At 35.9% G+C, this 12,734-nt stretch overlaps 1 long non-coding RNA gene and 1 pseudogene across 3 annotated transcripts in view; both read right to left on the bottom strand.

Moving 5' to 3' along the window:
• Positions 1-12,734, bottom strand: part of LOC144313025 (uncharacterized) — a 99,141-nt gene that overhangs the window by 43,224 nt on the left and 43,183 nt on the right. For all 3 annotated transcript variants that reach the window (XR_013378698.1, XR_013378699.1, XR_013378700.1), the window contains exon 2: positions 10,683-10,766. This is a non-coding gene — a long non-coding RNA (uncharacterized LOC144313025). The remainder of the gene's footprint in view (positions 1-10,682; positions 10,767-12,734) is intronic.
• Positions 8,797-8,905, bottom strand: LOC144313201 (small nucleolar RNA U13; annotated as a pseudogene).

Below are 12,734 nucleotides of genomic sequence, written 5' to 3'. Positions count from 1 at the left end.
ACTGCAATTTTCCTGATGCTAAACACAATAACTATCATGATTTCTAAGTAGAGTTGAGACTATGTATTTTTCTTTGACTGCAAAATTTTCTAGAAATGTGTTCCTATCTTTAAAAATCTTGTGTCCAGAATTCAAGTACTAAAAGGAGGCAAAGTTACCAGGTGGCAGAAGTGTAAAGAGCAAAAAGACTGCAACATTAACACGGTCTTCTTACCTCCCTTTCATCATGACTTTTCCTACAGTTTCTTTCAAGATAACCAAGAAAAACTCTAAGGTTTTAAGGGAAAAGAAGCAAAGTATATTAAAATTAGCTGAATAATATATAAATATCTTAGACCCAAATAAACTTAAAACTTTAACACTCATACACACGCATGAACACAATTAACACATCTTCACAAGCACACAACCATATTCTGAGAGCCCCTCATTCTAACAGGTTATAAGGAACCACAGCCTTAAACTTCTCAGGCTCTCCCAAATGTCAAGGCCCACTTTACACAGGAATTCATTCGTTCTATTATGCACCCCATTTCTGCACAGAGAGGACAGCAGCTAATTGAAGTTATAAATGAATATGCTGGAGGTTTGCCCAAAGCCAGAAAAAGTCTCAACTATAGTACGACAGTAGCAACAGTAGTAGGAGCAACAGTAATAGTAATAGCAATAGTAAGAGGAGGAAGAGTAGCAATAACTATCTCTCTTGAGCATTAATGCAGATAAAGGATTCTAATGCATCATGTCATTTGAATCCTCACATTTCCTTAAAGTAGATGATGGAACTCAAAATATTTATTTCATAAGAACCACTCTCCAGTGTAGTTTTAAACCTTGAGCTCTAATAATTAAGCAAATTAGAGAAATAAAAAGATAAAAAAGAAATATTTTAATACAATTACAATTTTTCATTATTTTAAGGAAGTAATAAATCTCCCTTCATGTCAGTGAGAATAAACTAAGAATATTCAAGGACCTGGGATGCCTGGGTGTCTCAGTGGTTGAGCTGCCTTCAGCTCAGGGCGTGATGCCAGGATCCGAGATCGAGTCCCCCATTGGTCTCCTTTCATGGAACCTGCTTCTCCCTCTGCCTGTGTCTCTCCTCTCTCTCTCTCTCTCTCTCTCTCTCTCTCTCTCTCTTTCTTTCTCTCTCTCTGTATCTCTCCTGAATAAATAAGTAAAACCTTAAAAAAAATACAAGGACCAAACTGCATATTGTTAGCAGTGAATTAAGAAAAAGGCTACAATGTCCTCAGACACATTTACCTATACAGTGTAAGTTATTAATAAGTACTTGATGAATGCATAAGTGACTGAACAAATAAATGAGTGAATGAACAAATAAACCAAAACCAAAGCCAAAACAAAAGCAAAACAAAAACCAGCACTCCTCTCTGACTTCTTGGTTCCCTAAAAAACCTAAGACTCTTTTATTCCCCTTGAGTAATTTCTCTTGCTACATCTGTCTCTCTCCATATGAAGCAAACTCTCCAGTGTTTTCTGGATAGTAACAGACACTTCATAGTCTTCTAATGTTCATAAATAGCCAGTCATCCCTTCCATTTTGTTCCCATGGCCACCATCCTCATTCAAATTCAAATCCATATCACAAAGCCATCCACTTTCACCCTATACTCCAATCCATCTTCCACATTGTCCCAGATTAAGCTGCTTTTTATATCACTTAGCTCCACAAATGGCTCTCCACTGACTACACAAAGGATACCCTCTCTATTCTGACATTCAAAACTTTCAACAACCTGACATGACCACATTTCCTCTTTTATCTCCTGTTGCCTCTCAACACATACTTTTTTTTTCAGCATGTACTTTTAAAACCAGTCATTCTTCAGGACTCCTGCACCTGCACCCCAATGTTTATAGCAGAAATGTCCACAAATGTCAAACTGTGGAAGGAGCCACAATGTCCTTCAACAGATGAATGGATAAAGAAAATGTGATACACACACACACACACACACACACACACACACACACAATGGAATATTACTCAGCCATCAAAAGAGACGAATACCCATCATTTGCTTCAACATGGATGAACTGGAGGGTATTATGCTGAGTAAAATAAGTCAGAGAAGGATAATCATCGATCGTATGGTTTCACTCATACGTGGAACATAAGAAATAGTGAAAGGGATTATAAGGGAAAGGAGGAGAACTGAGTGAGAAAAATGAGAGAGGAAGACAAATCATGAGAGACTCCTAACTCTGGGAAACAAAGGGTTGCAGAAGGGGAGGAGGGTGGACAGATGGAGTGACTGGGTGACAGGCACTGAGGAGGGCACTTGATGGGATAAGCACTGGTTGTTATATGCTGGTGAACTGAATTTAAATTTAAGAAAAACACAGTCATTCTTGACAGTCCATATTTTCGCAAAACCTACTATACTTTCCCTCTGTTCATGGCTTTGTTCATGCCATTTCTTTTACCCATAAATATCTCTATTCAGCTTCAGCTATGAAAATTTTATCCATTTTTCAGATTCCAGTTCTAGTTTTCCTGCTTCAATATGTATTCTATGATTGATTTAGTCACAGACACCCTCCAACCTGTTATCCCTAAAGAAAGCTTCTGAGATCAAAAAACACATTGATTTTGCAGACTCAAATATAACCCAGGTCAATGTTTCACTAACTATGGTTCAAAGTGTCTCAAAATTTAAATAAACAAACAAACAAACAAACAAATAAAACCAAACCAACAAAAAAAAGTTTCTGGTCAAATAGTTTTGTAAAAAACTCTATATACTCTTTTCTTGGAGATTCACAGTGAATATTAGCATATCAAAGACTTGGAGAATCCTGCAGTGAAGAAACATGATTAACTTGGTTTAACCCAGTACTTCCCAAGTGTATTTGGCCAGGTTTCATATATATTAGAAAGCTTAGAAAGCTAGTTTTCCATGAAACACAGTCTAGGAAAATACTGATCTAATATAATTCCCTCAAGGCAAGACATGATGAAATTAAGCTCCAGAGAAGTGAAGTAACTGAATAAAGACCATGAGTCAGTTTATAGAAGAGCCAGTACACCCGCCAAAAGTCTCTTGCCTTCCAAACCAGTGCTCTCTTACTATATCACTAATATCAAATTATATGACAGCATGAAACTATATGCTTGGGATTTTTATTTTATACCTCACTAAATGTCTTAGATGTTGAAATCCTTTTAGCAGTAATTTGCTTTGGGAGGAATATATTATAGGCACAAAATAAGCCACATTTTGGCTCAATAAAGACTCTACACACACACACACACACACACACACACACACAGAAATTAATCAGGGAAGCTAATAGCTATATAATCTCTAGGAATTAGAATTCGTTTTACCAAGTTGAATTTACAAAAATCTAAAATTCTGGGATACCATAAAGACAAGGTGTTTAAGAAAGATAAACCTAGTGTCATATTATACAAATAGGCACAAGCATAAAATAAATAAGTAAATCCTTCCCAGGATTCACTATATAGTATTTTTCCCTTATCACAAGCCTTGAGTAAAAGCAAAAACAAAAGCAAAAGTGTATTTTTGTCTAATGAGATTTCAGCTAGATCTATCATTTATGGCAAATACTACTGATTGTCTACTCAACACCTTCCCCTTCCATTTTTCCTTCCTGATTTGGTCAGAGAGTGTGCAGCCATGTATTCAGGAAAAGTGAGCTCTTCTCACATTTCCAAAATATATACCATGATTTGTCTATGCAAATTTTGATCATTCTCACTATATTTCCAGTGGTTAGGAAAGTAATAATATAACCAACATATAAGGAAAGTAATTGGGGTTTCTGGCAAAGATTTTCACCCCTAAATAAGAGAGAAGGGGTGGGATAACCACTTTTCATACCATCCTGTATTCCTGTAATACAGAAGTAATGCCTGAACCATTGAAATCATCTTGACACCCTACTAAATAAGCCTAAGAACAAAGGCTAATTATGTTGAGGCTGGTAGAACAGAAGGTTTTCAGAAAAGAAAGGACTCTCCCCTCACACAGTACTAAGAGTTTTCTTTCTTCTCTTTTCCTTCCAATCCTCTAAACCATGCACCCTGAACAGTTGATACTGCTCCCTACCTTCTTCCTGTTTTTGCCTTCACTTCTAGAAACTGATAGTTTTCCAAAAGTCCTCATTGTCACCCCAATGCAAAATATTTAAACACTTAAGATCACAGATTTGCTACATATACCAATATCCACCATTTCTCCAACCTCCCAGATTGGAGTTCTTTCTCTTCTTTCCACATATAAGCACCTTTTAAAAAGAATATTTTAATGAAAGCAACAAAGACAAATTTACAGTTTTACTGAAGGTCACCCTGCTTCCATAAAACTTGTTGATGATAAAGTATCCTAAATCTCTTTTTTATCCACCGAACTGCTTAGCAGTACATGTATTAGTGCTCAATAACTACTTTTTAATTAATTTACCAAAAAAAGTAGACCCAATTAATTTATTCCAAGAAAAAGAAAAAAGAACAGGAACATCTGGCTAATTTAATATTTGGTTAAATGAAAGAAACTGTCTAAATAAAATGACAAGTTCTATTGATGCAAGGGTATTCCAACAATGGTTTCAGACTCACATGTTGATAATATGGGGACTTAGTTACAACATCTCATATTTATTTACTGTTTTGTGAGTTTCAAAGAGCCTCTATCTATTACTTTATCTGAGCATTCTTCATGTGAGATATCATTTTTAGGTATAACAAGTTTATACAATGACGTTGGTAAATAATTTGAGAGACAGTATATGATCAGAGTTCATTCACAAACAAATATTCAATTGTAAGTTGATTTGAAGCTTTAAAAGAAAAAAGAAAGAAAATGAAAATGAAAAATAAAGAGAATGGAGTCCATTGTACTAGGCCAGCCGGATCTGGAACACTTGCATTTATTTCTGCATGCTATATTGTAAAAGGGACACTGTCAAAACAATGTATCAGACAAAGGCAATCAAGATGATGTCTGGAAATTATCTTATATGAAAAATGTAAGAACTGGAAATGTTTAGCCTATAAAAGAAAAAATTTCAGAGATGATACAGACACCTTTAAATTCAAGGGCTGTCAAGTGAAAAAGTGGTAAGATTCTTTCCCTCATGGTACTGATAGCAGAACTGGGGCCAACGAGCAGAAATTAAAAAGGCAAAGTAATCAACATAAGAACACAGAGGATTTTCTAATACCCCTCTCTTCCATTTTCTCCAATCTTCCAGGCTATTCAACACAAAGAATTTTCTAAAATCTAAAGTTGTCTAATAACAGACTGAACTACCTGTAATTAGATACCTAAAGAGTTTCTGATGTCCTTCCTCAGGAATTCTGTACGAGGAATTTTTAAATTGGCAGGATGAGCCAGATAACTAACCTCTATAAACCCTTCCAACTTGAAGACTCGAGGATTCCATGTTCTGAGAGTAGCCCAGGAATCACTGATCAAGTCCCACTCAATTTATTTGTGTAACCAACTTATCTTTCAAAATATGAGATAACTAAATATATAATTTCCAAAAGATATGGGTAAACAACTAAAATCTAATCTATAGTGATTGGTAATGAGCATCCCCAGAACCTAGAACAACACCAGGCACAGAGTAGGAGCTCAATAATATGTATGATTTAATGAACGATGTAACTATCTAAAAGTTAGGCAATTCTGACAGGTTTCCAAACATTTTTATACAAGTTAGCTCTTTGAGATTCAGCAACAACCTTCTGAGGCAGACTAGGCAGTTTAGTATGTCATTTTATACACCTTATTTTGTTGCCCTCTCCCAAGAATGCTCTTCAGTTAACATTATGCTTTTAGGTTTTATCATAGATTACAAAGAAAACTTCATCACAAGAACATCTTACAGAAAATCACAAGCAAAACATCACTGTCCATCACGCTCCTCACACAACAAACAAAATTATAAATTTTCCTGCAATTAATGACAAAAAAAATTTGCCTTGCCATACTGGTTTGTCTGCTCTGCCCTCCTTCCTTTCCTCTTTTCCTTTCTTTCTTTCTTTTCTTTTTTTTCTAAATAAGATAATGGGAACTTTATAAACAAACATGGTTCCTTTTTTTCCTTGGAACTTGCCACAAGTTCAACCTTGTGGCTCTAATTTTGACATCCCAAATTCCTAACATAAATCTCTCCAACATTCTAACACATTGGGACTTAGAAACTTTTTTGTTTTTAGAGTAATGGAATTTTGGGTTTGAAAAAAATTATTACTTGGAATCTTGATATATAAAACAGGTAAAAGTACAGCTATTGAGAACAGAGCTCAGAGCCCTCCCAACTAAGCCTCCCTCAAAAATTCTCTATGCACAGGTAGCCCTAGATCCCAATGATTGTCATTTGAAAACTACTGTTCTACATATTTTCAGTTATTTTAGCTGCCTTGTTTTGTGCATTTTTATTATAAACTACATGAAAATGTTTCAGTACTAGGCACATGAAAAGTGTATTTCTATATACACTTACACATGAGAAAATGTAAATGTTAGACATTAACAATAGGTAGCCAATGAGTGGAGCCAAGATCATAAACCAAAACTGACTTCAGATTCAAGCAATACCTAGGTTTATTTTTTTGTTGTTTATTTTTTTTATTTTTATTTATTTATGATAGTCACACAGAGAGAGAGAGAGGCAGAGACATAGGCAGAGGGAGAAGCAGGCTCCATGCACGGGGAACCCAACGTGGGATTCGATCCCGGGTCTCCAGGATCACGCCTGGGCCAAAGGCAGGCACTAAACCAATGCGCCACCCAGGGATCCCCACTGTGCCACCCAGGGATCCCCACTGTGCCACCCAGGGATCCTGATACCTAGGTTTAAATCTCAGCTTCTCACTGTATAAAGCTGAGAGTTATTTTACCTGTCTTGGCTAAAATTTATACACATATAAAACAATTACAATTATATCTATCTTACAACATTGCTTTGAGGATTAAATGAAATAAAGTTTGTAAATAGTTCTATACAATACTTGACACATAACGGATATTATTATCTTCATTACTTTTTGACACTTAAGCCTCTGGTCTGGTCAATATGTTATGCCAATAGAAAATTTTTTTAAAAGGGGGTGGGGGGTGTGGGAGACACCAAGTCTGGAACCTGGAAACCACAGGGACAACAAACAGTCTTGGAAAGCAAGAGTAGGATAAGACCGACCAAGAGAAAGAGTTAGCCTGGTATTCATTAATAATTTTGAGGGAAAAGTATAATGGTCAAACTTTTGCTAACAAAAGAAACTAGGACATCATAAAAGGCAGAAAATGAGGCTGACTCAAGGAAGTACTTAAAGATTTTGTCACTAACTCAATAGATAAGGGAAAGTTTTTACTTTCTTAAGCCTTGTCCCAGACATTTTACTTTCAAGGAAACATTAGTTTGCTTGTATGTAATGAATTTTAACTTCAACAGAGTGATTGGGGAAAACATTGAAGAGCATTTGTTGGCCTAGCCCAGCAAAACCGCCCTCCCACTCGTCTGTCAAACCCCTACAACAGGAAATCTTTTAAAGCAATGTTTTAGCTCTACCACTGACATCTACCTATAAACTAATGTGATTCTTGGCATGGAAGATTGTTTATTTGGGTGTGTAAAGCTTCTGGCTGTTAACTTGGAGAGAAAAGTTATTACTCTACTTCCCTTCAGGGACCATCCAAATACTTGTTTGACAGGGTAAATACCCATTAAACACAAAAGTAGGATTGAGCCAGACTTCTGCAAAACTAGTAGGTGAACTTGTCTCTGACACTTCCTTTCCACCTCTCCTGTCTGTGAGCCCCATCCCTTATCCCCAGTGGTCCCACTACTCAATCCAGGTAACTATCTGAACTCTTTTTGCCAGGACTTTCCTATATCTAATTGTCATCTGATGCCCTTTCTCCCTTTCCCTAATCCTTTCAAGCAGGTTATAGCTGATAAGTGTTCCCAGAAACATTTAGGCCTTAACTGATACTTAAGAATGTATGCTGAAAGGTCTTCAGAACTTAAAGCAATAAAATCCAACTAACAAAATTTCAGGTTCCAGAACGCCTGGGTGGCTCAGGGGTTGAGCATCTGCCTTTGGCCCAGGACATGATCCTGGAGTCCTGGGGTTGAGTCCCACATTGCGCTTCCTGCATGGAGCCTGCTTCTCCCTCTGCCTTTGTCTCTCCCTCTCTGTGTCACTCATGAATAAATAAATAAAATCTTTAAAAAAGAAATTGTGGTTCCATGATGGGTCTGAGGGAGATGTTTATGGACTCATACAAATTAATCACCCCATTAGTGACCATTTACTACCTTTACTTTCAAGGCTGACCTGGAAAGAAATAATCATTTCCTTAGAAACACCTAGAAGAAGGAAATTATCATATATATATAATATATATTACACCATATATTTATAACGTATAAATATGTATATATGTGTAATTACATAGTATATTTAGGGTAATGTGTCTATACATATATAGTACTTATATACAGTATATACTATATAAATATAGTATAATAGATAACGTATATATTGATAGCATATATACAAAGTATGTACCACATGGATAGTGTATCTATATATATGATTTATAAATTACAGTATATGTGTGTATATATATATATTTATATTTATAGAAAAAGGAAATTATCATATATATGTATATATGTATCATATATATATATACATGTATACATATACATATATATATATATACACATATAAATTTCAAGCACACTCAAGCCCTATAAGTTTTACTTTCTTTTTTTCCTTCCTTTTTTTATTCATGTTAGACAGGTAACGTGCCAAGGTTGTAGCAAGATTTGAGGGAGGTACATGTCACCACACAACAGCATGAATATCCTATATCATCATGCTTATGAACTACAAATGAATCCAAGTCCTGTAAGTTTTTAAAAATATTTAGGAAATTTATTTTGTAAGTCACACAACCTTTACAAATGTTCCCATAATCATATTTTGGCTGGGTGCAGATTCACTCTACATTATGAATTAAGGATGTTTCTCCACTAACAGCTCATTCCTAACGAGAATCTTCCACAGTAATGTAGTTAGGCAGCCAGGTAACCTGCAGAGAGCAGGTTCTTAAATTCCCATGAATACAGTTCTAAGGCAGAGTTGCCAGAAACAGCAAGTCACAGATTCCATGACTCCCACCCTTTATTTTATACTGAAGAGTATAGGATACCTCACAAGATACACACATAGGCCAAAGACCCAAGGGATGATTGCAACTTGATAACAAGTTCAAATCATTTAAATCCAGCAAAGTAGATGCCCTGGTATGGAAAGATGCAGGATATGGAAAGATGGAGAATTGGGAAGAATTAAATTTAAAAAACAGAATATGAAGAGGAAAGTAAACCAGGCACTTAGAAGACCAAGGGGAAAAAGGTGGAATTCAAATACTTCATGTATAACTATTATAACAAGATGACAGAGGGTATTTTTTAAAAGCCTTAAAGTAGAGACAGACACTCAGTCCAAAACATCTGTGGAATTGCGGGAAAAAAAAAAAGGCCTTATTGCCAACATCTCCATTCTGCTTCCCTCCCTCTTCAGCACCAACAATGAGCAATACATTAAAAAGGTGTTTAGACTGTCAGTAAATATGATTGATTTTTTTCTACTCTGCTAAAAGCCTGCTACACGGTGGAACAAAAGCAAATGCTTTCCTCATATCCACGTCTGGGTTGAACTCTTACATTATTTTAACACCCATCAAGGGATAGCTTTGTCTCTCCATGGAGACAGGGAAAGCAATCTATGTCCACAAAAAAGCTTTTTGCCCTTTCATTGTCCCCCTTTCCCTCCAGATTCCAATGGAATTTCACTCAAGACTAGAAAACCTCACCATGGAAAATTAGTACAAATGGTCTATCTATTTACTGGACCAAAATGGGATGAAGAAACATAAAAGCCTGGATAATCTTAGAACCAAGTTCTGTAAGATGGGAACAAAGCTGGGTGGAGCTAATCAGTTCAGAATAAATGGGGCTACATTTAGTGTTCTATTTTTCCATCCATCAAGCTGACAGTAGGAATCACCAAGATAGAAATGATCATTCATTACTGAACTAGGAAAAGAAAGGCAGAACTTGGAGCCATATGCCAAAATTGAGGATCAGGTATCTTTTAATTTAGTGTGGACTGCAGATGGTAAAGTTATTACTATTAAGTAGTTATATAATTGCTTACTTAGGGTTAAAGGTCACACTTCTAACTGTAACTTTGCCAGGAATAGTACTGCCAGAAAAGGCCATTTCTTATAGAAAAGACAAAAGGACCAGATGTAATTATAGTTTTATAATGTAAATTCCATATTCAGATTTTACATTATACAACTTTGTATTATCCTCCATATCCACTAAATAACTGATAGTTTTTGAAGGACTTAAGTTTAATACAAAAGATCTGTAACTAAATCTAAGCATCATCTCTCAAGGGCTTTTGTAAACACTATAGTCATTATTTCCATTTCCAGTTCACATGGTGCAATTCATGGTTATGGCAATATTTTTACTGCTTTTCTAAGTCCCTCCGAAGTCAAACTGCATGGGATAAAAAGTAAGGAAGGAGTTACTTTGTCTTGCTCTAATTTAGTTTATTACTTTACTCTTAGAATGAAAAGTGGATATAAGGAGGCTCTTACCTGGAGATTTCCTGGGGTAGGCAAAATTTATGGCAGTGGTACCTTTTCTGTAACTGTTCTATGTTTTTTGAGACTGAAGAACATCTGGAAAAAAATGTAAGTTATGAGAGGAATAAAACTCCACAAGGCATATGTGTGCCCTATGATCTAAGTGATTATCAGGATCTAGGTTTATTTCCAAGATGGAATGGCTAGAATTTGTTCTATTAGAGGCTATTGTTACTCTTCTATATCGCATATTAGATAAGTACAACTTGATCAGAACTCCTGCTACCTCAGGATTTTTGAGGGGAGGAAGAAAAAAGAAAATTATTAATCATCACATCTGGAGTAGTTTAATAATTGAAGAAATAAAGAGCACCCAACAGGTAAGAAAAAAAGTTTGTTTGCTCTATCTATTCTCAAGTCCATAAGAAATAGATATTTTACTATCTTTGTGGGTTAAGAAGTGAGAAGCCAAGATTATTACTGCTCATATTCTGAGAATAATTAAGATTTTATAAATTCTAACAAGTCAACATAATATTGTGTTCCTCATATGAACTTGGGAAGGCAAGAAAACACTTCAGCTTTCCTCAACAAACCCAGGCCAAGGCAACCTCTCTTTCTTCTTAACTTCTATAACATCAACCACACTACAGTAGTCCTTTGGCACATATATAGGCCACCATCTCTATCCCACTCACCTATACAAATATAGCACAAGACACAATAGTGAGACTGCCACCTCCAAAGTTTCAGAAAGGGAAAGTAGAATACACATTTCCTCTACTCTTGAATGCCTGAAAAATCTCAAGGGAAATGTTACCAGCCTCACCCCTACTGGGATGCTAAGAGTACAGCACAAGGTTACTGCACTATGTCTAATATTCCTCTTCCTGAACAAATGCTCCTTCCCTCTGCCAATTCAAAGGATCTTTTACCCAGTCTGGAAACAGGCCAAGAAACCTGTTTATTCTGTTGGCATCTCCTTCTCAAACAGTCTCTATCTTGCTCCACATGGAACTTTTTGAAGTTAGAAGCTACAAATCTGGCATGTGCTGTTTACGACACTACAGTAATAAGTGACCAAGCTGTAAATGCCAAATGGGGTATGACTGACAGCTAAACTAGGAGGATGAAAAAGAGTCCGTTAATTAAACTCCACATTCCATCACACCACAGATAAGTGTATATTCATCATCAACTGCAATGCCATGAACACAGCAAATGCCCAAGAAAGGCCTGTGATTCATGATTAATCAAAGTATTTTAGACATATTTTGTATTAAAGTTCATACTAGAGAGTTGTGATACCAATCTTTACCAATAAAATACTGCTAACATCAGAAGTACATAGAAAGTTTCTACAGCAAGGGAAATAGTCCTTTAGAGACTTGTATTTTATTTGAACAATGCACACATACCCCAGTTTGACTACTATGAAAACCAGAAATATCAACTACCCAAAGTAGATATTCTACTGAGTAACCTCACTGAGATATAACTATATTCTAATTCCAAAGTGAATCCCCATGTATCTATCTATATATGCAGAAACAGTCAGGCCTCCTAGGGTATGAAGGAGGAATTTTCTCTATTAGTGCCATATTAAGACAAACAATCTCATGGTACCTTTAGCATATCAATTTCCAATGCTCCAATTCCACATTCCTATTCCCCATAATCTAATAGAGATACTGAACCATATGTGCAACTATTTGATCAGCTCTTCATATGGGCAGAAAAAATATTCACCAGCCCCCAAAAGATACAAGTCAGCTTGTCCTTTATAAATATAAAAATGATTGAAAACAACAGTGCTTTTACTGTTAGCCAAAGGAAAATATCTATCAAAGAGCAATCTATTTCTATAGAAGCTAGGTCAACTTTCTAAGTTTGAATGCAGCTCAGCAATATAAAAATTCTTGTCTGCATTCACAGAAATTGGCATTCTTTACTCACTGAAAGCCAATAGATAACATCTGGTAATGGATGAAATAAACCAATGATTTCTTCCCAGTCACAGGGCAGACACTCTCATAAATACTTTTTTGTTAATGGATTGTTTTA

The sequence above is a fragment of the Canis aureus genome, chromosome 4 (assembly GCF_053574225.1).
Source record: "Canis aureus isolate CA01 chromosome 4, VMU_Caureus_v.1.0, whole genome shotgun sequence".
NCBI lineage: Eukaryota > Metazoa > Chordata > Mammalia > Carnivora > Canidae > Canis > Canis aureus.
This window is presented reverse-complemented; position numbering and strand designations above follow the sequence as displayed.